This window comes from Balearica regulorum, chromosome 4, assembly GCF_011004875.1.
Source record: "Balearica regulorum gibbericeps isolate bBalReg1 chromosome 4, bBalReg1.pri, whole genome shotgun sequence".
NCBI classification, from domain to species: Eukaryota; Metazoa; Chordata; class Aves; order Gruiformes; family Gruidae; genus Balearica; species Balearica regulorum.
Window position 1 is genome coordinate 4,076,838 of NC_046187.1, and position 25,738 is coordinate 4,102,575.

The 25,738-nt window shown below is 39.3% G+C and overlaps 1 protein-coding gene across 3 annotated transcripts in view; it reads right to left on the reverse strand.

Annotated features, from left to right (window-relative positions):
* LOC104635493 (bifunctional heparan sulfate N-deacetylase/N-sulfotransferase 4) overlaps positions 1-15,169 on the reverse strand; it is a 144,747-nt gene extending 129,578 nt beyond the window's left edge. For 2 of the 3 annotated variants that reach the window (XM_075751015.1, XM_075751014.1), the window contains exon 1: positions 15,035-15,135. The gene's annotated coding sequence lies outside the window, so the exon portion shown is untranslated. Of the gene's footprint in view, positions 1-15,034 lie in introns of all 3 variants that reach the window. The other variant, XM_075751013.1, reaches the window with a different exon arrangement.
* Between the last annotated feature and the right edge of the window lie 10,569 nt (positions 15,170-25,738).

Consider the following 25,738-nt stretch of genomic DNA (forward strand, 5'->3'; position numbering starts at 1 on the left):
GTATCTCAATAAGTAAATCGCTCGTGCTCAGAAAACATAGGATCATTTTCATTTTATGCTTTAGGATTTTAAAACCTTAATTATTCCCCACATTTTAAACACAAGGGGCTAGGATCAATGTTGAAAAAATCAACAAATACACACCCCTCCTCCCCAAGTTTTACTTCAAAATTATTATCCAAATAAATGGGCCAGAGGGACACTACAGGTAAAGTAGTCTTTAGTGGCTCTGGCAGAATTATCGATGGATCACACAGTAGTTGGATGAGAGCTTCTCTCTATTGACTCTGTGTTGTAATAAGGAGCCATAGATTCAGTAGCACTTCTAACCTTTTAAATAAAAAAATGCATTTCTTCCAAATATATGTTATTCTCTGTCTCCATGTGTATAGGAAGCAAGTTCTGTAGCTGCATTTCAGATATTATTGAAGTGATTCCTGTGCATAATATTTTTAATATGCTCATATCAGCGTGCATGTGCAGGCAGATAGTAGAAGATGTTTCGAAATAAGAGGCACATTACTACTGTATTGCTAGTAAAGACTTTGTCTCCTAATGTCATTTGTACAACGCTCATATTTAAGCCAGGCCTTTAGTTTTCCATTGTGATTAAGCTAGGTGGCTATTTAACTACAAAATGGCACGGTGTTAATGCTCAGCACTATTTATTAACAAAACATGCATAGGTGTGTTTATCTGTAAGTGCTGAAGCATTCCATTTAATTATTCTAATGTGCAACCCAGAGTTTGATCAGAGCTCAAATCTTGAACGCGGACTCTGATTTTGATTAGTGGCACTTACACACTGAGGCAGTGACATTTCGTATTACATGATCTACTTTGTAACTCCCTTTGGCATAAAGGTAGAATCTTTTTTTCCTTGCATAAAAAACTGTAAATCAGATAAGAATTGATTATATTTGTTGGTTTAATGAAGTAAGATAGTGGATTTCTGACTAATGCATTGGAAAGTATTTATATAATAGAGAGTCCTGCCATCATAAATCACTTTGCGGTGAATGCAACAATTTTTTATTGGAGGTCACCAGAGTTAGCAGCAAAATCAATTCAAATCAAATCACACAGCTGCCGTATACATCAGAAGACTGCAAAGGAATTAATACAGTTACATATTTGCTCACCATGCATGCCTAAATTAAATATTAACAGTTTGCATGAAGATGAAGATGTCTTGCATTACAGCTAGTTAATATGGTTTTATGCCAGGCAGTCCAGGTATCTGTTCAATAGAGATTGGCTGGAGTTTACATTTTAAAAAGCCAACTGCGTCCTGTCGGCTAAAGAATACATTGATAGCGTTTTTCCACTATAGAGACCAGGATCCAGTTTTGAAAATGCAATGAATTGCTCTCACAGTTAAATTACTTCTTTTGGCAAGAAAAGTTCAGTTCTGAACTTTTAAACGTTTTTTTCATGTTGTCTGCATTAATACCCATGGAGCAAAATTGCTGCAGTGGGTGTTGTTGAAGCCATTTCTGCTTCCTCTAAAGCTCAAGTTCAGAGTCAGCTATCTCATAATTATGTTTAATGAGCAAATTCTAAAATACAAGAATATTTTCCTTCTTTTGTTTTGACAGAACCTGGCACAAGGATACATTGCTCAGAGATGTAGAATGATGGGTCTTAAACTTCTTTTTTTCAATAAAAACAGTAGCAGGTCTCTGAAATTGAAAAATCCTATGTAGTTATGAGGCAAAAAATAAAAAAGCCTGTTTCTTCTGATATCCTTTTTTCCTTTGGGAAAAATAAATAGACATTTACTATTCAATCCATCCAAGGAAACGGATCGTCAAGTACGCTTCCCTTTTCTTCCCTCCTTTGTTTTCTTTTAGGCGGTAGCAATTGATGCAAATTCTCAAACAAGTAGGTTTCTTCATAGATTTTAGTGCTTCTGGTTTGAAATTATTTGAAATTTCTTGTGCTCCAGAAGAGATGATCCCATTAGAAAAGTAACAAGATCAAGAGCGGAAGACCTGCGTATTAGAATTCCTCTAATATTTGCGAGTATCTGTTATGCAGATGATGCCCCTATGTTCCTAGATGTGCAAGAGGGAGTCAATTTAGACTGTGCGTCCTGCCTACCACCATGACGCAGTTTATCAGTGTTAGGGGTGAAAACTCCATCTTGGTTGTGCTGAGTTCAACAACAAATGTGGCTGTGTTATCCAGTATTGACAAACACTGGAAGGAAATTAAGACCCTGACCATTTCCATGCTGTTTTTCATAAACTTGTTGAAAACGAAGGTAAAGGGGTATCGTTACAAACGCTACCTACCGAAAGCAGCCTAATATGTGATGCATTATTTGACTGAGAGAAACCTAAGGAATGAGCCGATCTTATCAAGCTGCTTCACATTAAACCTTCGGTGTCTTTAGGAACATGCAAGTGGTTTGCGGCTCTGCAGTGCCACAAACTTACAGCTTGGCATTCTTCTGCTGCCTCTGCTGAAGATAAGCCAATGGCTTACAGTATGTGTATTGTCAGAACTTAATTGCTGGGTCATATCTCAGTAATACTGTGGACCTTCTAAACTATGTACTTGGTTAAGAAAAAGATCTCTGAGCAGGTATCGTTCTGAAATGCTCAGTTCAAAGCTGTAAGCTAAATGACAGGAATAATTATAATGTCAAATAGGTAACAGTCAGTCAGTTCCTGACCGTAGAACTACAGGATGTATTTAACAAGTCAGTGATCTAAATTTAAGAGCACAAACTCCAGTCAAATGGACTAAGTTTAAGCCTTTTCCCAGGTTCTGCAATTAAAGAAATGTAATTAAACAATAGAGTAGTCACTTGGGGAATTAAATAAGGCAATAACTCAGTCCGCTTTTTCCTTACTCTTATTTACGAGTTAAGCTTCAAGTCATGTACAAGGGACGTTGGGAAAAAAACCTGCTCTTTATTTACACCTGTGTAGCTCCATTTGGCCCTAAGCCTGAAATGCCATGAACAAAACAGAACCACTTTTCATTGGGCTGTGGCCCCTTGAGCACAGTAATCCAATAAAATGGGAAGAAGCAATATAAAATTAGATGAAGAAAATCTTAAACCCATTCCTGAGATGTATACACTTGTATGAATTAAACAAAATCACTTTCAGGTGTGCTAGATCCTTCCCTATATTTCATATCACAGGAGATACATGCCGCCATCTATTAATCCTGTAAATAATTTGAGTCAAAATAGATCAGGCTAATGTTCAAATTTCGGAGGTACCTAGTAATAATGTAAATGAACTCTTCCTTTCAGAAGCTAAAAATTTATTACATAATTATATACTGTGAATTATAAATTTATATATTTTATATACTTTTATATAGAAGTATAAATTATAAATTTATATATTATTAATTCTATAAGGCACCTAAATAAGGTTTCAGCACCAACATATGATAAATGTGGATTCGTTTCACCTTAAACAGTTACAATGAGCGTACCATTTCCTCCAGTTATTGTTAACCCCTAAACTCCTGCTTTGTTTGCAAATTGTGATGTTCCGAATGCTGAGAGAAAACTGTACTTAGAAATATGCTGTTAAAAATACTATAACACAGGAATAAGCAAGAGGCCGACTGGGAGCTGACTAATGGAGTGTTTCCTTGCATGTGTGAATACTCAACGCGGTACAGGCTGAAATCTACTGTACATCATACCGACAAAAAGTTGGTTCTTAATGCTAGAATTAATTTGACTTATGTGAAACATTCATAAATTGCCATCTTCTTTTTCAAGTTTTGCTGGAAAAGCCATGCCTGATGTCTTCTGCTGTAACACATTAAATTTAATGGAACTGAACTTGATTCTGCAAAGTGGGTAGGCAGTATTTCCTGTGCTAAATTTACCTCTAACAGAGAGGTTACTCAGACTCAACCGATATAACTCATCACATGATGCGTTATTCACAGTAGTGGATTTATTCTTAATCCAGTCAGCTTTATCTCCAAAGAAATGGGATGGTCCTTTTGAGGAAAACTAATCTTAAAGACATTCATAAAAACTATGCTTGTAATTGCCATGAAAAGAATTGATCGAAAGTTTGGTAAATCTTTCCTTCAAAATTGGGTCTAATTTTTCTCACCTTCACATAGCACAGTTCTCTCAGTTTTATTTTGGCCTATTTAATCCTGTTTAGTCTTTCTATTACCAATTTTCAAGATGGAACTTATGGAAACGGGTAATAATTTTGCTTTTCCTCAATGTGCAAAGCACTGCAAAACACAGAGTACAAAACATGCCAAGTTTTGCAGGGTGCAAAACACTACTAAGCCCCACAATCTTTTTCTATTAAAGCGATGAGACCTTTTGCTGCGTGAAGACTTTTCGTTTTTCTGGGAGTGAATTATCAATTCTTTTGCAATCGGTCACCACTTGCCACACTTTAACTAGAGATGATTGTGATTTCCAGATTATATGGGTAAGGTTACAGGTGGGAAGATTCAAAATCTTCTTATTACTAATAATGTTCTGACATAATGCTCTAGGAAATATGATTTTAAATATATAGCTGGGATTTAATAAAGCTGAAACAGTTTGAAAAGTGATATTGCCAATGATATAAAATTAAGATCTCAAAGACTCAGCCAGTGTCAGCGTGCCCACCACACCAGATAATTCACAGAATGCTTGAAAAAAATTTTGTATTCCACATAGGGCAAATTCATAAATACCCTAGATAGAAGGAAAGTCACAGAAAAAAATGGCCATTGTCAGAGAAGAGAAAGTAAAGAGTAACTGTGGGCTGGCACGGGGCACCTTTCTGGCAAACATGTGCCCTCAGCGAGGGATGATTCCGATCATCCTGGTTCTGATGTCAGGCCGTGACAGCCAACAAATTTTGCGGTTTTGTCAAAATGGATCCTGTTCTCGAGCTTTGCTCAATTCAGTGTCTTTGCACAAGTCCATAATGATGCTTGTGGTGTTTGGGATGTAGGTGACCGAGCACAGTCAGGTACCTAAGTACGTACCACGCTCTCACAGATTCAAGACTGAACGTAGGTGTGACCAACAAAGGCAATAGAAAAATGGCTGGTTTTCAGAACCTGCGTGTTGGCAAGGGACTATGACAAAGTTTTAGGAGTGATAGAAAACTTGCCTACCAAAAAAATTCAGTGTGACAGGGAAAACGATGTTTCTAGAATAAAATATTTCAGAGACAGGTATCAGTGGAAAAGTGAGATTAAAAAAAATTAATCTATCTGTCCCATTAGAGGAGAAAGTGCGCTCCTTATATAGAATCTTCATAAAAAAAGCAAATCTGAGCATTTCGTAAAGGAACTAGGGAATGATGAAAGTCACTTCAGTCTTCTGAGAACAACAGTAAATGTAAATTCTGATGCTGCTTTTCAGAATAAGCAGCATATTAAGAGTTGGGTGTAGATAGCCAAGACCGTGTGGAATAAAAACAGGTACTGGGAAACGGGTACGGGTCGTCAGGATTTGGATTCAGATAACAGAACTCGAGAGATCAGATAAACAGTTCCCCCGAGTTAGTCATCATCACTGTTATCGTTTCTCTTTTACCATCGTTCTCCTTTTAGAAGTAACTCTGATTAATTTTTGACCTATCCCCACGTTGCTTCTTTTAGTATGCCATCGTCCTTTTCGGTTGGGAACATTTCTTAAAAGCGGGCCGCACTGCTGTATTATTTAGAAATAATCACTGCAGCTTTATCTTTTCAGACTCAAAAGGTTTTACCTATCTTTGCACCTGCAGCTGATTCATCGCCGAGGCGAGCAGCTCCGGTGCCGGCACGAACCGGGGAAGCCTCAGGGGGAGCGGAGAGACCCGCCGGTCGCTGAGGAGACCGGGCGGGGCCGGGAGCGACGGCGGGAGATTGAAAAGCGGTGCGGGATAGCCGATATTAACGCTCAGTCGCCGAGGCGAGCGGCTGCGGTACCGGCGGGGTACGGGGCGGGGGGGGTCCCGAACGGCGGAGGCCTCTGGAGAGCGGCTCGCGCGGAGCGGCTGAGGAGATCTGGGCGGGGCCAGGAGCGGCGGAGGCGACGCCTTTCCCCCCGCTCACCGCGCGAGCCCCGGCAGGCAGAGGGGCTGTGGTGCGGCCGCGGGGCTGGTTCTGCCGCCTCGGGCGGGCAGCCGTGGTGCTCACCCAGCAGAAAGCCATGGCTTCTCTACACCCTGCCACTGACGCGGCTTCCCGGACAGATTGCCGGTGGGAGCACGCTGCCATCCCGGTGCCAGGCTGCAGGCTGTGCCCCACGCCAGGACCGGGCGGCAGCAGTGAGCACACCTGAGGGAGGTGCGCCCTGGTAGAGGAGCTCCTCAGCTCCGTGTCACTGGTGCGGGAGGAGGTGAGGTGTATCGGCAGGCTGAGAGAGAAATAAGCTACTGGAACCGCACCTTCCCTTCCCTGACAGGACCATGACACAGAGGATTCCCTGTCCTCTCTCCACCTGAACGCACTGACTTAAGGGACAGGGAACAATGGCGACGAGTTCCTGCCCGCCACAGCAGGCACGTCTCCTCCCTGACTCCCTCAGCTTCCCAGGTGCCCTGGCATAAGAGCTACAAAGCTCTGCAATGGAACGAAACTATGGCAAGCACAGTGGTTCATCTAGCTTGGAGGTGCCACCAAGGTTAAGTCAGCCTATGCCCTGTTTCCAAACCACTTCCATAAAGAAAAAAGGACTGTTGTGGGACAACAGGGGTGTTGATCGACAGCTGGCTGAATATGAGACAGCAGTGTGCCCGGGGGGCCAAGAAGGCCCACAGCATCCTGGCTTGTATCAGGAATAGCGTGGCCAGCAGGACCAGGGCAGTGATCATTCCCCTGTACTGGGCTCTGGTGAGGCCGCACCTCGAGTGCTGTGTTCAGTTTTGGGCCCCTCACTACAAGAAAGGCACTGAGGTGCTGGAGCGTGTCCAGAGAAGAGCAACAAAATGGTGAAGGGTCTGGAGCACAAGTCTGATGAAGAGCAGCTGAGGGAACTGAGGTTGTTAAGTCCGGAGAAAAGGAGGCTGAGGGGAGACCTGATTGATCTCTACAACTACCTGAAAGGAGGTTGTAGGCAGGTGGGTGTTGGTCTCTTTTCCCAAGTAACTAGTAATAGGATGAGAGGAAATGGCCTCAAGATGCACCAGGGGAGGTTTAGATTGGATATTAGGGAAAATTTCTTCACCAAAAGTGTTATCAAGCACTGGAACAGGCTGCCCAGGGAAGTCTGGAGGTATTTAAAAGATGGGTAGATGTGGTGCTTGGGGACATGGTTTAGTGGTGGACTTGGCAGTGCTAGGTTAACGGTTGGACTGGATGATCTTAAAGGTCTTTTCCAATCTAAATGATTCTATGATGCTGGTTAGTTTTTTAACATCAGAGACTGTTAAAAATATTTCTGTGCTGCTAGTCCATTTTTGGGACAGTCATCTGAGCACCTTTCTGACTTTCCCTCTTTTTCCCACTTTAAAACATGTCTCTGGCTTTTTAACACACATGAAAATGGCAAGTCACTTACAAAAACTGTTAAGTTATGTGACTTTGCACTACATCCAAAGTTAACTCTTGCAGAAGGGCAGAGGGTGGTAGAAGGATTATCTCTGGGATGCTTATTCTTTCCTAACAGCTAGAGAATTCTTATATTTGCATTCTGTTTTGATCTCCTGAGTCAGTTCCTTTTTGTGCTGATGGATAGTTAATGAATGTGTCAGTGTGACACCATGGAGCATAGCCTCAGTTAGTATTACAGGAGTTATACATGTTCACAGAGAGAATAATATCCCCTTGTGACACAAACATTTAGATGCAAGTCCTGAAATAGAGGATAGGGTAAGAAGCATTTTAAATCAACTATGTCATTCCTGTTAATATTTTATTAGAGTATTCAGCTATTATTATGCATTTTGTGGGAAAGAGTCAGGTACCTTGAGCTGTACAGACAGACAGGCTGAGAGTTGGGCTGTCTGGTCTCTGGACAAACCCCATTGAAGATGGTGCCTGTTGTGTGCAAACCAGCTGAACGAACTCAGTGCCGGCAAACCTCACGCAACCATCAGCATTCAGCACCAGGGCTCTTGCTCCCTGAAAAACAGTCCTAAAGGACAGGCATGGTGCAGCATTTATTTATATGAAACACACTATAAAGATCCTACACGCTTGCAGAAGGTTTTGCACATTGACTGTTCCCGATCAAGTTGTTTTGGAAGTAGAGAGCCTTCAGGTATTGTTTGAAATGCAAATAATGCAGCTCTCATCACATGTGGTGATGTTTTTGTTCTTCTCCCCTCTCTATAACAAGGAGGAGCAGTGGTCTGGGCAAGCGCTGCTGAGGAGCCTGACCTGCCCCAGCTGTGGGAACTCCTTACCTGCCCATTTGTGGGAGATCAGGTAATTAGCAGAGGTTCTTACAAAAGGGCTGGGGGAGGAGGCAGCTTTCTTAGGGGGAATGTGGTGGGAGTTGCTCAGAGGAGAGACGAGGATGAAGAGGATCCTTCATGATGCCGAAGGTATGTGTGTTTTACTGGCCTGGTAGATGAGTTTTGTTAATGTTCATAGACAAGAGGTGTTATGGGTTGCTATGGGGTTGTAATGATTGCTCTCTGCTGTGGGCACTGGAGCCTCTCCAGTGGGTTGTGCTGGATACAGCCCTCTGGGATGGTGATGCAGGGGCTTTCAGAGCTCCCAGGCAGCCTGGGCTGCAGGGACAGCAAGTCAGGGTCTTTGTGGGGATGTCCGTGTTGGTACGGTTTCGCCTCTCTGTGGTGCTGTCAGGTTCCTTCTGGGCCAGAGCAGAATTTTGGGGTGTGTGCTGAAGCTGTGGGCTCCTCTTTCTTCATTCCAACATATCTCTTAATAGCACATGACTGTATCAGAAATGTAGCTATCCATGTATGAGGTATCAAATCTGTCGTGAGGCTGACGTTAATTTGCGTGTTTGAACAGTCTAGTTGGTTCTTTTCCTCCTAGTTAACGCAGGCTTGTTGTGTATTTTCCAGTAATGGGGCAGCCTGCCATCTTTTTTTTCCGGAAATACCTGTGGTCCCTGAAGTACATACTCTATATAGGTATTAAATATATTTGAAAAAAGTGACTGAAAGGATTAGTTTTGTTAATATCTGCAGTATTCTGTAATATCCTGGTATATCTGCCCAAGTTGGGTTTGGCGTTTTCAACTCTAATACTGGAATGCTTGGCCACTGTCAAGGCAAGAAATGCTTATGAATGCCAGCCAGGTGTTTCAGATGAACCTAAAATAAAAGCAGCCCCATACATTCACAGGCTTGACCTTCCCTGCTGTAAGGGCACAGGGCTATTTCAGGAATTAGCTTATTCTGGCTTCTTCCTTAGTGTCATCTCAGTTCCTATCATGAAACTTGCACAATTATAGTGATGTAGTTTCTTAGAGAGACTTTCATACGTAAATAAAGCAAAAAAGTAAAAATGCTCTTGAGAAAGTATAAGGCTCATGATGTTAAATAACTATTGATCTCTTAGATACATTGCTTTTAAGCTCTTCTCACTACTTCAGATAATTCTGAAGCAGTCTTGATTACTTTTGCAGCTGACTTCTAAATTACTCTGTATTAAATGCATGTTTGTTTTACCAGCATAAAACCACCATGTTGCATCTATCTCAACTGAGTAACATCTTATCTACTTTTTGCCTGTCCCTTCCTCTTAAGTACATATTTATCTTTAAGGCCAATATTTCTAAGTTATTTGTGGGAGGTTCTGTGTTTTCTGTAAATCAGTATACAAAGGTAAGTTTAGCAACACTTTTTTTTTTAAGCTTGCCTGAAGCCAATGTGATAAAAATTAGGTCAAATGCCTAACTACAAACAATGAGGAGAAAAGGAAATGAAAACTAGCCTCTGTAAACATAGACAAAATGAGGTTTTGGTATTGGTAGTGAGGCAGACATAATATTTTGGATGACAGCTGTGAAAATATTTTTCTTTCCAAAAAAGTTGATGTTACAATGTAACCATAGTAGGCTGAGTCACTGAAGTATGTATGATGGGGAGGAAGGAATGAGTGCAGAAACTTACAGCAAGCTTTTAAAGCTTTTGGTAGAAGAAATTTTCTTTTATGTCAACAAACGCTATCCTGGAGCCTTGAAGTGTTCAGGCCCTGGGTTTTGTAATGTTGTTTCACATCCCAGAAAGGCTTACTAATTTCTTTGTAAATACACGTCGGGGAATTTTCAAGTCAGACTTGTAAATCAGTTCAAAAGATGTTGGGGAGGATCCTTTAAGATCTGGGCCTCTCAAATTTAACAGGTCTTACTGAGAGCAGCTTAGTTTCCGCGTGGTCAGATCCTATTGCAAACCCTACTTTGTGTTCCGTCTCGGATCTATGCGCAGTTGGGACGAGGCCTCGGGTTTGCTATAGCAAAATGAATCTTTAAAGAAAACATATTTCTCCCTTTTAAGCCAAAAGGGAGAAATTTCTTAGAAGACTTTGAAAGTCTTTTAAGAAAAAGACTTAAAAATTCTAATAAAACAAAAAAAACCTTTCAGCTTTTCTAAATTTAGGTGAATGCTTGTAGACATAAAACCTAATTTAATCTGTAGCCAGGTGGCCTTTATGATATGCCATCAAACTCCAGTCCCTTGTGCATGGGTATGGAAATCTGATGATAGCTGAATAAAAATAGCTATATTTCAGTGTGGATGAAACAGTCTTCTAGGGTGGCGGAGAAAAGGAAAGAAGGTGAAGAGAAAAATATAATCTTTCTTGAAAATGACTGTTCTAGCTGGAACTTCCAGCTGAAATACTGGCCTGAGGCACTTGTGGAGCATGGACTATTAGGCTCCAACCAATTTAGCTTTCACAAAACTATCATCAACAGCAAGTGCTGAGAAGCGTCAGTCAGTATTAGCCACAGATGTGCTCCAGCTAAAACACTTGTGCACAGTGATGATAAATGAAACATTTCTCTTAGAGGAAAACAGCTCCCTACAAGGGGAGGGGGAAGAGGTGGAAATGGGCAAACTGCTTGGCAGCCCCGAAGTTTGGGGTGATCAAATAAAACCATGGGGGGTTTGGGTTTTTTTATCAGCTATTTTATTCTCTCGCCTGTAAGGTTTGTTCTGATTTTGCTATTAATGTCTGCAATTACGCATCAGCATAGCATTTAGGATGAGATTAAACGAGGAACATAGGATTAACCTTATGCCTTGTGCAAGACTGAGAAACTACGATTAATTCAGTGCATAGTGTCTGGTTGATGACATGTATTCAAACTTAAGTGTATATTGTGTTTTTCCGCATAATTTTTAAAAGAAGAGCAAAGCAGCGTTCTGTCTGTCTTCAGTGAATAAGTGACATTCTTTAAACACATAGCTAAAGAAATAATTGTGGGCATTTGTTAGAAGCACCTGAACCATTTCTTATTGTTTGGAAATTACCCTACTTCTGCTTCACAAATGCTCTCTCACCAGACTTTAAGCATCTGAGTTTGAATTCAGACTTGTTTGTTTATCTCATTCTAAACTTTCTAACTCGTTCTTCTTTGGAGGACCTTTCTAAAATAATTTAAAAAATAAATCAACAGACTGCTATAGAAACATGTTTTTCCTAATGACAAAATAAAGCTAAAGGGGGTGGGGTGGGCATCCTGAAAGATTTTTTTCATGCTAATGTTCTGAAAGGTGAGTTTTGCTCACTGAAGACTGTCAGAATTTTTTCAGTAATCTGAAAAAGCATTTCAATGTTTATGTGTGCTTGGCTTAGCAGAAAACAAGAGAGTATTTCGTCAGCTTTGAGCATGTTCTAACCTACAGAATTTTTAATAAAGCATTATTCGGGGCAAAAAAAGTTATACAAAATTGTACAAAAGCTTCCACACCTAAGGAATGTGCTGGAGCCTCCCATGATTTCAGTGCTTCTGTTGTAGCATTAGAAAAAATGTGAAGACAGTTTGGTTCCATGGATAGAAAAAAATGGGCGAAAAAATGTGAGAAAGGAGAACCTAGAGAATTTGGAACAAGTAAGCCAGAACTGAGATGGTAGAAGCAAAACCAAGACAAACAAACCCATAAAACCCCACAACAACCAACCAAGAAACAAAGGCAACCCCTAAAAAAAGAAACCAAACCCAAAAAGAGCCTTAAACACTTGAACAAGGTTAGAGAGCAGTATGCTAGCAGATAGTTTATAGAGATGTTATGTCAAAGCACTGAAGGATGCACTAGAATGAAAATGAAAAAGCTTTAAACTTGGAGAAGCATTTTTTTCAGAAGCCTGTTTGAGTCACTGAGTGTTTCTCTACCAGTGCAGACCTAGCAAGCATCTTATTCTTAGGGCAAATATGCATGCAGCACTCTCTGATATAGTGAAAATGGAGTATATAGAGTATTAAAATGCTTAATGCAATCATTTCCATGGATTTATATAGCATTTAGTCTTTTATAGACTGACACACTGACAAAACTACTTCGAACAACAGTGCTTAATATACATTTGTTAACTCTTGGTGATATGATTGCAAGGTCCAATCCTGCTTGTTCTAAGCAAAAAAAAAAAAAAAAAAAAATCTATTTTAGTTGGAGGCAATAGGATTACATTTTAACAGAGGAAAGAGTAGCTGATATGTGCCAAGGGAATCTGCAATGCAGCATAAAATGAAAATAGTTAATAGAACATGAAATTCTAAGTAAAGTTGTTCTTCAAATTTTATTTGTTCCTAAGTAAAGTCAGTTTTTGGTAAATGATTTTCACTTCTATCTGCTCTTAACGTACTGTTGACTTGTTGCAAATCTTGCAAGTTATGAAAAGCTTTTGCCTTGGAAGTTCTTTGCAATGAAAATTTTTGTCGTGACTTAAGGCCTAATGTTATCAGGTGAGGAACAGCCTCCAATTTCTTAAAGGTAGTAGTATGCCTACTATGATATACACTAGCTTTCAAGTTAAAACCCACCATGCTTGATAGCTTGCTGCTATTAATGCTAAAAAAACCCTGAAGACAGAAACGGACCCATAAATATATTCGAAAGTATCGTACTGTTGGTAACGTGGCAGACAACAAGAGGCGAGGGTTCTGACTGGATGGTGCTGTAACAGCAGTGCCTGACTGCAGTAGAATTAGGAGGTCACCAAAGGATGAATGAGAAGTTCAAGGGGTTATGTGGGTAGGGCTTTATTCTGTAGTAGTTTAAGGGATCTTGGTTTTTAACTGTAGAGAAGCCTTGCTCATAACTGAACAGAAATCAAAAGCAACAGGAAGGCTTTACCTGCACTGCTGCTCAGCCACTTCCTTCTCCTCCCCTCCGACTCACACGCTTTCCCTTCCTCTCCCCTTCTTTTAGCTCTTTCTAACAGTTATTCTTCTGTTTGTCTCCTCTGGCCTCCTAACAGGGATACTTTTGTCTTACACCTGTCCCCTGTATTTCCATGCTTTGTTTTCTATTTATTCATTTATCTTTTCCACTGAGATGATCAGGAAAGCAGAGCAAAGAGTTACTGTAACACAACTTCCCTGTGCCCTAGAAAATCAGCTGCCTTGTGTGCAAGGGGTGGAAAAGGGGTTGTTAGGTGGTGTTCCAGCAGCAGCTCTGCTATCGTGAGTGTCAGAGCCGGAGGAAGACTTATGCAGATGGAGTTCAGGTGAAGAAAAAAGTAGTTTAGTGTTGTGCACTGTAGGAAAGGATCTTCCCTGACAACTTCAATCACTGCTTAGTTGTGCAAGCAGCAGCCTCAATACTATAGAGACAGGCTTCTAGGTTCTTATAGGAAAGACATTGAGAAACTATTTTGGAGTCAGCCTGATCTTTCCATGCCCAGCTCAGAAAACTGTTCAGCAGCCAGACCAATGCTGGTTGCAATGTACAGTATAATTTGGTTCCAAAGCGCTAGTAACCTTGGAGGTTTATGACAAAGCTAAAAGAGCTGCTGTAATAAAAGGGACATTTAAGGTCAATGTTTTTTCCGTTGTTTCATTTAAAAGAAAAAAAGCGTGAACAATTCCTTTCCTCACGTTACACTGGTGGAAAATGTTACTGCTTTAAAAAAAAAAGGTTAATCAGACTAGCTTATGCAGATATGCATGGATCTTTTGCTACAGAATCATTTTATTTAGTAATGAGAGAAAGTTATTTAGGCATTATCAGTAAATAGGGCATCTTGGAAAACTTGATGCTTTTCTCGACATTTTAATCTCTTTCTATATCCCAGAAAGCAAATAGCATCATGATTTTTTTCAAAGTATTAGTAAGATTTATTTTAAACCCCCACCCCCAAGCCATGGAAACAGGTGTTAAGTCCTTTAGTGATGGGTCAACTGTTACAGAGGTCTAAAGTAATATTAACTTTTTCTGTCAAAATCCTTTCTCTTATACTAGTATTATGCAAGTTTCTATGCCTCACATAGGATTAAATTTTTAACTGTCTAAAAGATTTGGGGTTTGGTTGTTTTGTTTTGTTGGTTCCCCCCCACCCCCCGAAATTTGCACTTTTTATAGTCAGAGTTCATATGCAACTGGCTCATTAGGGAAAGACCATCTCCTTAACAACCAGATGGTGCAGAACACATCTTTAACTGAAGATTTTGAAGTGTGCTAATTGTAGTTGTGAATTGCTTGAGGTGGCCTCTTAAGGTATGAAAATACTGAATAATATTGGTCTGTTGTCTTCATTTCAGTGTCTCAGATTGTTATACGTGACTTAAAATATTAAAAAAGAAAAAGGAAATTTAACAGTTTTGCAGTTAGTCAAATGATAGAAATTAGAAGTTCCAATGAAAATGTTAAATATTTTCAATGGTATCATAGCTTGGAAAGACTGATGTGTTTTTGCTGCCCTGTGTAATACCAAGAGGCATCTGTATGCTGCTGCTGGTGAGATTCAGACCCTCTACAGTCACTTTGCTAGCTGTATTTCATTAACTTTTATAAACCTCTTGCCTTCAATAACAGCAAATGAAACTCTGGCACAATGTCTCCCTCTAGGCCACAAACAACTCCAACTTCCAATAATTCAGTGTTGGAGTTGAATAAAAGACAAATTATTCTGCCATGTGTCAGTAGCTACAATACATCAACCAGTAATACAAGGTACTTACTGTGAAAGAAGCAGGGATAGTTTCAATTACTGCCAGCTACTTAATTATCCATGGTGCAGGGGTGTGTGATGCCGCGCGGTTCATTGTGTGCTACAAAGCACCGCTTCCTGTTTGGCTCCAAACTCTGGGTTTCCTGTGCTCGGGCACATGGGACCAGAAACAAAACTTGAGGTTTCAGTGGCTTTTTTATGTTAGTTTAAGAAAGTACAACGTGTGATAATCTTAGTTCTGTAAAAAAGGTTAGACCGAGGGGTTTTTAAAAAAAAAAAAAGTATACCTTCTGGATAGCATGTGTTTTGTCTACAGCAGAGCTGATGTCGAGTGGAGCGCAGCAGCCACAAGCACTCTAAAACTTTTGCTTTCTTATGAGAAGACTTTATATGATCTTGCTCAAAGCAAAACAACACGTGACCCTTCCAGGCAGCTCAATATAGTAGCTCGCTGGTATTCTCCAGCCTTCGCTTATTCCCATCCTAATGGTCTCGTGTATGGGCCTTGCATGTTGAGAAGTGATTCTGGTGACCAGGCTGAAGAGCCACCCTCCTGATTGACCCTGCTCTAAAGAGTGACAGGAACCATGTTCTGGTAGTGTCCTTCCCAGCCCGATTCACCTTCTTTTTCCTTCTTGAACTGCTGCAGCTCGTTTTGTTCCCTAGCAAATCTTTGGGGCTGCTTTTTTTTTTTTTTTTTAACTTTGTAAGACTCCAGGACCTTGCTACTTTTTAAGTTTGGCAAAGACTTTGATGCTGAAAGGCAAGCTACCGAAAACAGTCATCTGTAAATTACAGAAAGTGAGCAGTGGTTTTATGTACTTTCCTTTTTTAAAAAAAAAAAAAAGTAAATGCCGTAGAAAATACTGAGTTATTTTCTTGCAGAATTCTACACAATAAGTATTTAAATTCAGGTTTCTAAAATGGGATTTTACCTTCCTGTAGGCTCAGATAAGAACCCTAATTCAAAGTATTTTTTATAGAAATATGATATTTTCAAGATAGTACCCCGAAGACCTGATAGAAGACAACTACTGCACGTATATCAAACAAATAGGTCAGAATCGCACTCTTGTTCGCTTGTAAGGGGTTTTTTCCTATTTGCTTGTACACCTTTGATTATCTTTCAGAGTTAAAAGGAAGGTGTTCCCTCAGTGAGGCAGGACTCGCTGTTAGGAGGAGGCTGAACGCGAGTGACAGAGACCAGCCGTTGTGAGCACTTGTTTATTCCTGTTGGGGAAGGTAGTGTCCTAGTTGCCTGGCTGGTGGAAATGTTTTCACTGTTTATGAAGCAGTGGCTAAACAATTTTCCTAGACTAGATTCAGCTCCTTCCTGGAGATGTCTTCTACAGAGCTCCTCTTAATTTAGAAAATAACTTCCCTTACAGGCAATAAAAAAATACTGGCAAACATTTTTTGCTACAGCTTCTGTTCTCCTCATCTTTCTGTGCCGTTTTTGGTGAATAAATACCTAGTTTTGCTCTTGCAATTAACTTCTAGAAAAAATATTAAGTTAGGAGCAGTTTAATTTGTCCAAATACTTCAAAACATTTATGACCCTAATCAGTACAAGTTTTTCTTCTTTTTAATAACTCGGCAATGAAAATAAAGGTGGTGTTCTTCCTTTTTCAAGGCTTTGAGTGTGTGTCCAGAATGACTGTCATCTATAGAGACCTGGCTTCAATTAGAAAGGTCTCCTACTGGTGAGTTTTTTTGCATAGCAGGCAATTATTTGGCATTGTTTTTTTTTCCAAAATATGTTTTCTTTCTTGGACTACAAAGCATTATTTCTCCCCTCAAAAACCCCCAAACGAGAAAAAAAACCCAAAATCTGGCATTGCAGGCAGATGTGTGACCTTAGTGTGAGCGGATTAGCATGTAAGGATTCAGCCAAAATTCTTGAGTAAAGGACAGGTTGATTTTTAGTGAGGCTCTCTCTTGTTCTGGGAGGTCTTTGCTTAATCAGATTTCAGTACACAAACCACGTTGTTTGATAGGTGTTGCCATCATGTGCGTGAGTGGGGTTGTACTGGTTTTGGCTGGGATAGAGTTAATATTCTTCAGTGCAGCCTGTATGGTGCTACATTTTGGATTTGTGACCAAAAAAGTGTTGATAACGCACCAGTGCTTTAGCTATTGCTGAAGAGTGCACAGCATCAAGGTGGGGTGGCCAAGAGGCTGGGAGAGGACACAGCCAGGAGACCTGACCCAAGGTGACCAAAGGGATGTGCCATACGATATCACGTCATGCTCAGCAGTAAAACTGAGAGTGGAGTGGGGAGTTTGCCAGGGTTTGCTGCTGTTCAGGGACTGGCTGGGCAGCGGTTAGCTGCTGGCGAGTGATGGCTTTTTGCATTGCTTGCTTTTCTTTTGTTTTGCTGTCTTTTTTACTTATTAAGCTGTCTTTATCTCAATCTAGGAGTTTTCTCAGTTATAGCCTCCTGATTTTCTCCCTGCTCCTGCTGGGTAGGGGGGCAGTGAGTGAGCAAGCAGCTGCGTAGTGCTTAGCTGCCTGCCACGCTTATCCCGCAACGGGGGTCGTGGCCAGTTCAGAAAAATTGCGTGGATACTGGGAGCTAGAAATTACCTGATTTAATGCTGTCAGTCCTTAACTTCTAGTTCGCAGAATTATACGAATCGCTTCTGTGATTTATGGCACAGCTGGTTATTGGGAGAGGACAAATATATTTCATTTTTGCTAAGTAATGTATGTATGCATGCATATGATAAGCTACTTTGTCAATGTCACATTATTTATCCAATAATATTGAACCTAATTCTTGCTGTAATCTTAGATGTGCATTTCCTTGCATCATAATAAATTATGTACTAAACCATACCTGTTACTGCAAAAATGTTTCTAGTAAAGCTCATCCCTGCCAATTAGCTTTAAAATGAATAGCAAGAGATTTCCCCTGCCCTCTATTTATTACTTCAGGTATTATAAATGTTCTCCTTCAGTTTGTATGGACAGGCTTCGCTGTTTAATAAGCGTCATTATATGGTAGTTACGTTGCAGAAATAGCAGTCTAATTAGTAGATTCGATTTTTCTCTTCCTGGCCTAGATTTCAGTCAAGAAATCTGTAATCATTGCATCCCATTTCCCTAGTCCTGTGCTCTGTAAAGATAAGTACTTCAATTCTTTATGATTTTTGATCACAGGATTGTCTGCTGATGACCTTACAATAACTGTTTCAGTTTTGAAAACATCTTTGTTCAAATGAATCCTTTGGATTATATTTCTTGCTTTTAAAAAACCTGAACAACAACAACAAAAAACCCCAAATCCTGTGTGCTGGGTATGTAAGAACTCGGAGAAAGCCTCGTGACTTGTTATTGCTCTGTTAGAGGGAACTGTAAAAATTATCTTCATTTAGTTTTGGTCTTTGTTTTATGCTTGGTAAATAAAAGAAATAGAACAAAAAGAGACATGCTATAAAAAATGTTGGGGTTTTCGTTTTACAGTTGAAAACTAGCAAACCTAGTTACTGAGTGACTCTCAAAAACATTTAGATCTGTCAAAATACTATAGTACAAACTAAGATGGACAAACCATTCCATCTGATGAACAGGAGAATGGAAAGGAAAAGCAGATGAGAGAAACATAAAAGAAAAAAGGAGGAATACTTTATTTCCTGGCAACTTGCTAGCAATGTACTGCAGTGCGGAAATGGTTCCCTGTAAATTCATTCCACATGACAGTGATGTGAAATCTTACAGCTTGTATTGTAAACTATCCTTTTTGTTCAGATGATAGAAAGCTCTGCTCTTGACAGCACCAAAAAAGAAACCCAGAAGGTGATAGGACTTCACTTCTAATTGGTGATTTTGCATTTGATGCTGGTGTTAGTGATGAGTAACCCATTAAAGATGCTGGGATGACTTCTCTGCTGGACTGACTTTCCACTTTATTCAATAGATATAGAGGGACCATCAGGGTACAATTTTTAGTTCTCAGTCTGTCTAGCTCCATAATTGTTCAAAGCTATACAAAAAATTTCCTGGCATCGGCAGGTACGTTTCAGGAGTTCATCAAATAACTTAAGATAGCAAAGACCAGTGGGCAGTACCTTCTATCCCTGTGGCTTTAGATACAATATCTCAGGAGTTGAGGGAGCCGCAATTCAGTTTTTTTCAAGAGGGAAGACCCTCACTAAACACAGACTGCTTTCTTTTCCTATTTTTAGCTTCTTGGTTGAGTGGGATACTTGCCCTGTTTATTCAGTCCTTGCTGTTTGCTCTCTTACTGAGTGTTCATACTGATAGCAACAGGTTTGTGTTTGTTTCTGTGTTTTCAAATGTGTGTTACCTGAGTGTCTGAACAAATCTGGGCGCTTCTCCAGAAAGTAACTTGTGTTATATGCAGTAAGATGTAAGTAAATTCAGGAGCCCTGTTCAGAGCTAAAGTCAGTGTAATTCTGCTGCTAATTTAAAAAAAAACAAAACAAAAACAAACCCCAAACAACCAAACACAAAACCCAACAACCCGCACATTCCTCCTCCCCAAATTGGGCAAAGGTGTTTCTAAGGTACTTTATGTTCACTGCAGAATATCTCTTTTAAAAAATATTTTCTTGTGAGCTTTAGACTTCTGCTCTTAGTACAGAAAAACCTATTCAGAGTAACTGACTGACCACACTCATCCCCCTTTACAAAGGAAAACTTATGCCTCAGAATAACCTCTCTTCTTCAGAAAGTTCTTGAGTAGTGATGCCAAGATGTCCTGTCTCCAACTACTCTTTCCTAGGTAAGCCCACATGAAAGGATAATGATTTGTGGCATATGTTGTGTCCGGATAGTTCTGTTTGTGCAGATGATGGAAAATGGTTAATCAGGCTAAGGCAAGTTCTTCTATGCTTTCTATGGCTTTATCCATGGTGTGAAGGTTATGGCACACTCTGTTCTATGGACCGGTTCTCTAGGGGTTGGCTACGTCTCATGTTTGGTAAACTTCCCTTGGGGAAGTCCACACAACTGAAGAATCCAGATTATTTGATCCTTTGTGTGGGCTAATATCATCTCTTCTTCATAATGGCACTTTCACAGTGTAAGGCAGGATTTGATTAATGAGAAGACAGATATTTTTTTTTTAAGAGTAGCTGAGATCCTTTATGTCCCCCAGTTATAGTACAAGGAAATCATCACAGCAGATCTGGCAGGACAGGACATGCTTCATTCATCTCTTAAGGCTTATTATCTGAACAAGCTTACAGAACCATGTCAATGAATGCCTTAAGACTATGACAGCTCATTAATCATGTAGTCCTACAATAAAAATAGACATAAAATGCATTCATTACTTCTCACAGTTACATTTGTTGGCATTTTTTCCTTAGCTAATGTTGAATGATAGCTAATTTTCCATAAACAACACTTTTTTTTTCTCCTAAATAATCAGTAAAGTTTTAACAGAATAATATCTTGAACAACAACATGTGTAAATATAGATTAATGAGTTTGAAATTCTAAGTCAAATTCTGCACTGAAATATTTATTCCTTTAAAATGGAGCTAATTAAAGGTTATTTTCCTGCAATTTTATTACATGATATCACTTTTACAACCAAGGAAAAGTCATATAGAATAAAGGTGACATAGTTTAGAAGATGAGAGATAGATGATAAAGAATATATACTAGGTCAGTGGTTCTTCTTTTGAATAATCTTAAAAAATAACTAAAAGAATCTTTCAATTGTCATCTTTGATACCAGTTTACCTGTAGAATGTCAGTTGGGTACAATAAACAAGTTTTTTGACGGGTAGTAATGGGGGCTTGTGCCCTTAAAACACTATGCATTTATTTCCCCTTTTGAATCGACAAGTGTTATAACCAAACAAAAGTTGTATCTTTCCTTGAAAATGCAGCCTTTTAAGGTCGTAAATCAGTAGACCACACTAGTAGCCAACAGATAAAGTTTAAAAGCCCATATGTGAAGGAAAGAGTATGCTGTGAACAGATAAGCCTTCAGAAATGAACAGTTTGCTTAAATGCTTGGGGGGTTTTGGTGAATCAGTGGGGGCAAAGCTTGGTGTTACTTCTACATAGATTTTATTTTGCAGCTAACCTTTGAAAAATTGAAGAATAAAAAATGTATATATTCTATATAGAATAAGTATAGACGAACATAAAATTAATACTAAATGCAAATGGGTTTTATAAGCGTTGGCTTGAAGACATTAGACAATCGTCATGGGGTGTATTAAATACAAATCCTCTGCCCAAGTCTTAATTGTCATTCCTACTCTGTGCAGACCTCATCCCAATGAAGTCTGTAATCCTTTTGCTGTGGCTTAAATAAAATGCAGGGTTCATTCTGCTGGCTTTTTACTGTCTTTATGGGATTTCTTTCAGTAGCATATTCTATGTTTATGGGCTCTGAGGTGTGAAACTTAAAGTGAAACCCTGTTTTCATGCAAATAATAGCAAATGTCCAAGAGTGCCAGGAATTTACCCTTAACGTTTATCAGAACCAGTCTGGAACTGGAGAACAGAAATAAACAGTTATTTAGGCATAGATTTGGGGGTAAATCACGATTCTGTTGGCACCTCACTCTGAAAATGCCGGAGCCATCAGCGATGCTGTAGCTTGAAGTCTAGCTTAGCAATCAACCTGGTATTACTTGCAAAGACAGATATCATTCAATGTGAAGAAGCAAACTATATATTAACTACTAAAAATGAGGAAGAGTATAGTCGCTTTCATCATAATGAAAGAAGGACTAATAAGCTACTGGCCAAATGCTGAAACTCATTTATAATGACATTGATACAAAGTTTCCCACTTATGTATATATATTATTTTTTTTTTTCTTATGAACTTAGAGAAACATTTCCCTTTGCTACTTCTAATGATTTATCAGTTCTGGTTTTGAATACAGATGTTCTGATAATATTTACCAAACTCTGAAATAGGTGATCCTGGCTCCTGCCTGATAAGAGAAGCTGTTTGTTGGTCTGCAGTACAAATACATATGAGTTTAGTGAGAGAAAAACAAGAGAAAATGTGAATGCATTGATGTCTCCCTTTGGCTTTTTCTCCCGTATTCTTTGAAGGAATATCTTTCAGTGCCAGGACTGTGGAGGGGTCAAAAGGACGGGGGGAGTATCGACTATGAGAGCAAAGAATAAAGATATAAGAACGAACTGAAGTGACTGCAAAACTAATCAGATTTTTTTTTTTTTTTTTAAAAATCATCTGACCTTGATGCTGTAAGATGAAAGACCCAACAGAAAAATAGAAGCAAGAGTAATGGACAGAGCATAGCACCAGGAATTAGCAAAGGGATTAGGTCACATTATTTCTAGCGGGGGGTGTGTGTAAATCTAGCTCAGGTATTCCTGCCTGGATTGTGTTCACCCCTGATTCCTGCTGAGAATGAAGGAGAGTTGTGAATTCCCTCTGAATTCTTGTCTTGGACTGTTTGCAGATCTCAAATTTACAGGACAATGTGCTGTGTAAATGTTTATTTTATGAGCCTGTTAAGAAATATAACAAACAAGGGTTCAATTCCCTTTGCACAGACTATAGTCTATCACATGAATTCACTTATTCATCTCTCGGGTCATGAGGCTTCACAGCTTGTAACCTGTAACTCTTAACTTGTACACCTACGAGCAAAATGAGTTGCCGAGCCAATGATGAGTGCTGCTCATCCTTCCTCTTCCATCGCCGTGTGGGCATTCCCTGTATCGCACCAGGAAGCACGAAAGCCTTGGCAGTCCAACTGCTGTTAGATCTGCTCCAAAAACTTTTTGGGTAAACTGATGTTTTTGTACCTTCTGGCAAGGAAATTTGGTCTATACCACGTCAGAATCTGCTAGCTCATGGAAAAACTGCCAGACACTCAATATGCAAAGATGGTGGCTGCAGGAGGCAGCAATCTGCAGGTGACAATGGCTGCATAATGGCCTTTGAGCACTTTCTGGCCACCTGTCCTGCCTCTGTGGTGCTCTTGCTTTGACCTAACATTGCTGCGCCATTAGGTCAGCGTACATCGGGCCTTAGCGTGTCACAATACCCATGGAAGGTAAATAACCTCCAGTGTTTTTAGATTTGGGTGGTGTTAAACTTGACACAATTTTACTACATAACTTCTACTGTTTCACAGTAATAGAAGGCTGGAGATTTTCTCTCCATTCTGAGATAGTGTCCTAATTTTTTATGATCATATGCTGTAAATTGCTGTATATTCCTCAGAAATGGCTGTAGATACTCAGTATTTTTAGGTCTTATCAATACGATAGGAAAGCACTGGAGACTACAAGTAAGGAACATGTATGTTTTATGAGGTAGTTATGCCTATAAACTCTGGCCTATTGTAAGACACTAAGTCTGTGTTGCTACTTTCAAGCTTACCTGAAAGTTTTCTGTACTTTGATGTTGATTAATACTTAGTTTTCATAGACTCTGAATTCATAGTAATTTCATTTTTGAAATAGGCATCATACAAGTGGAAGGAGACTGATTTATTTCTTTTATTATTTTTTCCCTTGTGCAAAATGCAAAGAATTCTGAAAAGCAGAGATAATCACTGTACATTTGTATGTTAATGTTACCAGGTAATCATCTTGAAAGACTGAATATGATTAACACCTTGAATCATAAACTAGAGAAAATGTACAACACTTGACAGGGAGTGAAACATCTAATACAATATGAAAACATCTGGCCAGGAAATTGTTTTCCAAACACTGAAAATTATAAGCAATTATCAAGTATTTTACCTGACTATACTCATAACTCTGTTGTAGTGACGCTTTAACTGATATTATGCTTCATTTCTCAGCAGTCTGATTTTTGGATAATCACCCTAGATCTATGATTTACACTCTTTTATCTTCCTGCTTGATGTGCATAGCAAATATTTCTGTGGTGTGCTTTAAGGGGGCAATCAAGGCAGGAGATGAAATAAGGCACTCTTGTGACAATTGAAGGGAAGAGCTTAATTTGGCAATTTTCATCAGTGACGGATATGACAGAAAATCCAGGTGGCCCTAAATCAGCTTGAGCTAAACTTCTAGGGAAGTGAGTCTGAGTAGGCCAATTTTCTTAACGTAATGTAGGTGTTATTTTCAAGACCTTTTCTTGAGGTGGATGTATGTACACACAACTTTGGGATGTGGCAAATTACCAGAACATGGTGGCAGATGTATTGGCTAATACTAACTTAGGATGACACTTATCTATGACATAGATACCCATCTGTAAGCCCTTCATCAAAAGGAAGGGCAACTCCATCCTTTGCATACCCCTTTATATTCAAATATGAATTTTTTTCTATTATATATTTTCCCAGAATGGAAGGCAGAGTAACAGGGACAGAATCAAAGGATGCTAGGAGGTTTCTTTTGACTCCAAGAACATAGCTTATAAATCTGGATGCTGTTTCTGACTTTGGAATGTGGTTGTGAACCGTTCATGGTTTTTATTGTGCTAATAACCCCTTTCCTGTAGCTAGCCTCAGCTATTAAGTAGAAACTGCCTTTTTATCTTGGAAATGGAGCTTCCTATCTCAAATCATTCCAGAACATGCCGTCAAACTGGCATCCCTAGTGGTCACTTCCTCATCTCTTAGATGAAAGTTGCAGTAAGAAAAAATGGCACTCTGTCAGTGAGAAAGTTCAGACTAGGTCAGATCCTGACATTCTTACATAGCTCTAGCAAAAATTAAGAATAGGATGTAAATCGGGTTGGTTTGTTAAGGAAAGTGAGCTGAATTTTTACCTCAGGTGGTGCCAGTGCTTCACTACTGTATGTCCTATAAGCTATGTAAGATCAAACTTGCATTCTATAGCATAAGTACTCGCAGTACTACGTCAAGCAATGTTTTCTTAACTTAAAACAACATGATGGGCCTTTTAATATCAAACATAATATATGAATACAAAATGTTATTGGCTTTCATTTTAACCTCAGGTAGCGTGACCTCTAGTCACGTTCCTAATCTAGTATTTTCATCATGCCAGAAAACCATGTAAGTTCTATTTTGAAATTGTTTCTTTCTATATCGATTTTTTTTTCTTTAATGTTTGCCGGTTGAAGAAATATTCTTGGGTTGTGGGTGGGCTTTTTGGGTTTTTTTTCCCCCCAATGATAATTTTCTTATTTTATGAGCCGGAAAAATAAAAGGGAAATTTTCAAGCAATTCAGTGTTTTCACTCTGAAGTATGCTGAAAAATCAAAGTCTCAAAATATTTCAGGAAAGGCTGAAATAATAAAATGAACTTTTGGAAAACATTCTTTTTCACTGCAATTGAATAATTCATATCAATGCGTTCAATAGGATTAAAGATAAATGGAACAAGGGAATTTGAAATGAGAAAAAGGAAAACTTGAGAGAGTAAAAACAATCTAAGTTCTGCATCTCGACTTTTTCTTTTAGTAATTATTTGCAATTGGCATATTCTGCAATCTTTCAGGTACTAATGTAACAGTATTTTCTGTAGATGACCTGTTGGAAATTTTTTTTAAAAACTCTATGAAATACTTGAAATACATAATTTCCTGCTGGAATTCTGTTGTATCATTTGACAGCTGCTTTCAGACCTTATTTGCCTTGCATGATCCATACTTGCTCTAAAGCTTCCTTATTTTTAACTGTTTTAGAAGGAGTTCAAAGATCTTCAAGCCATAGGTGAATGCATTTCAGGCCCCCTTGTGTCACTTTAGGTGATTATTTGGGGAAAGAAAGCATAAAGTGAGGTTTGTAATGG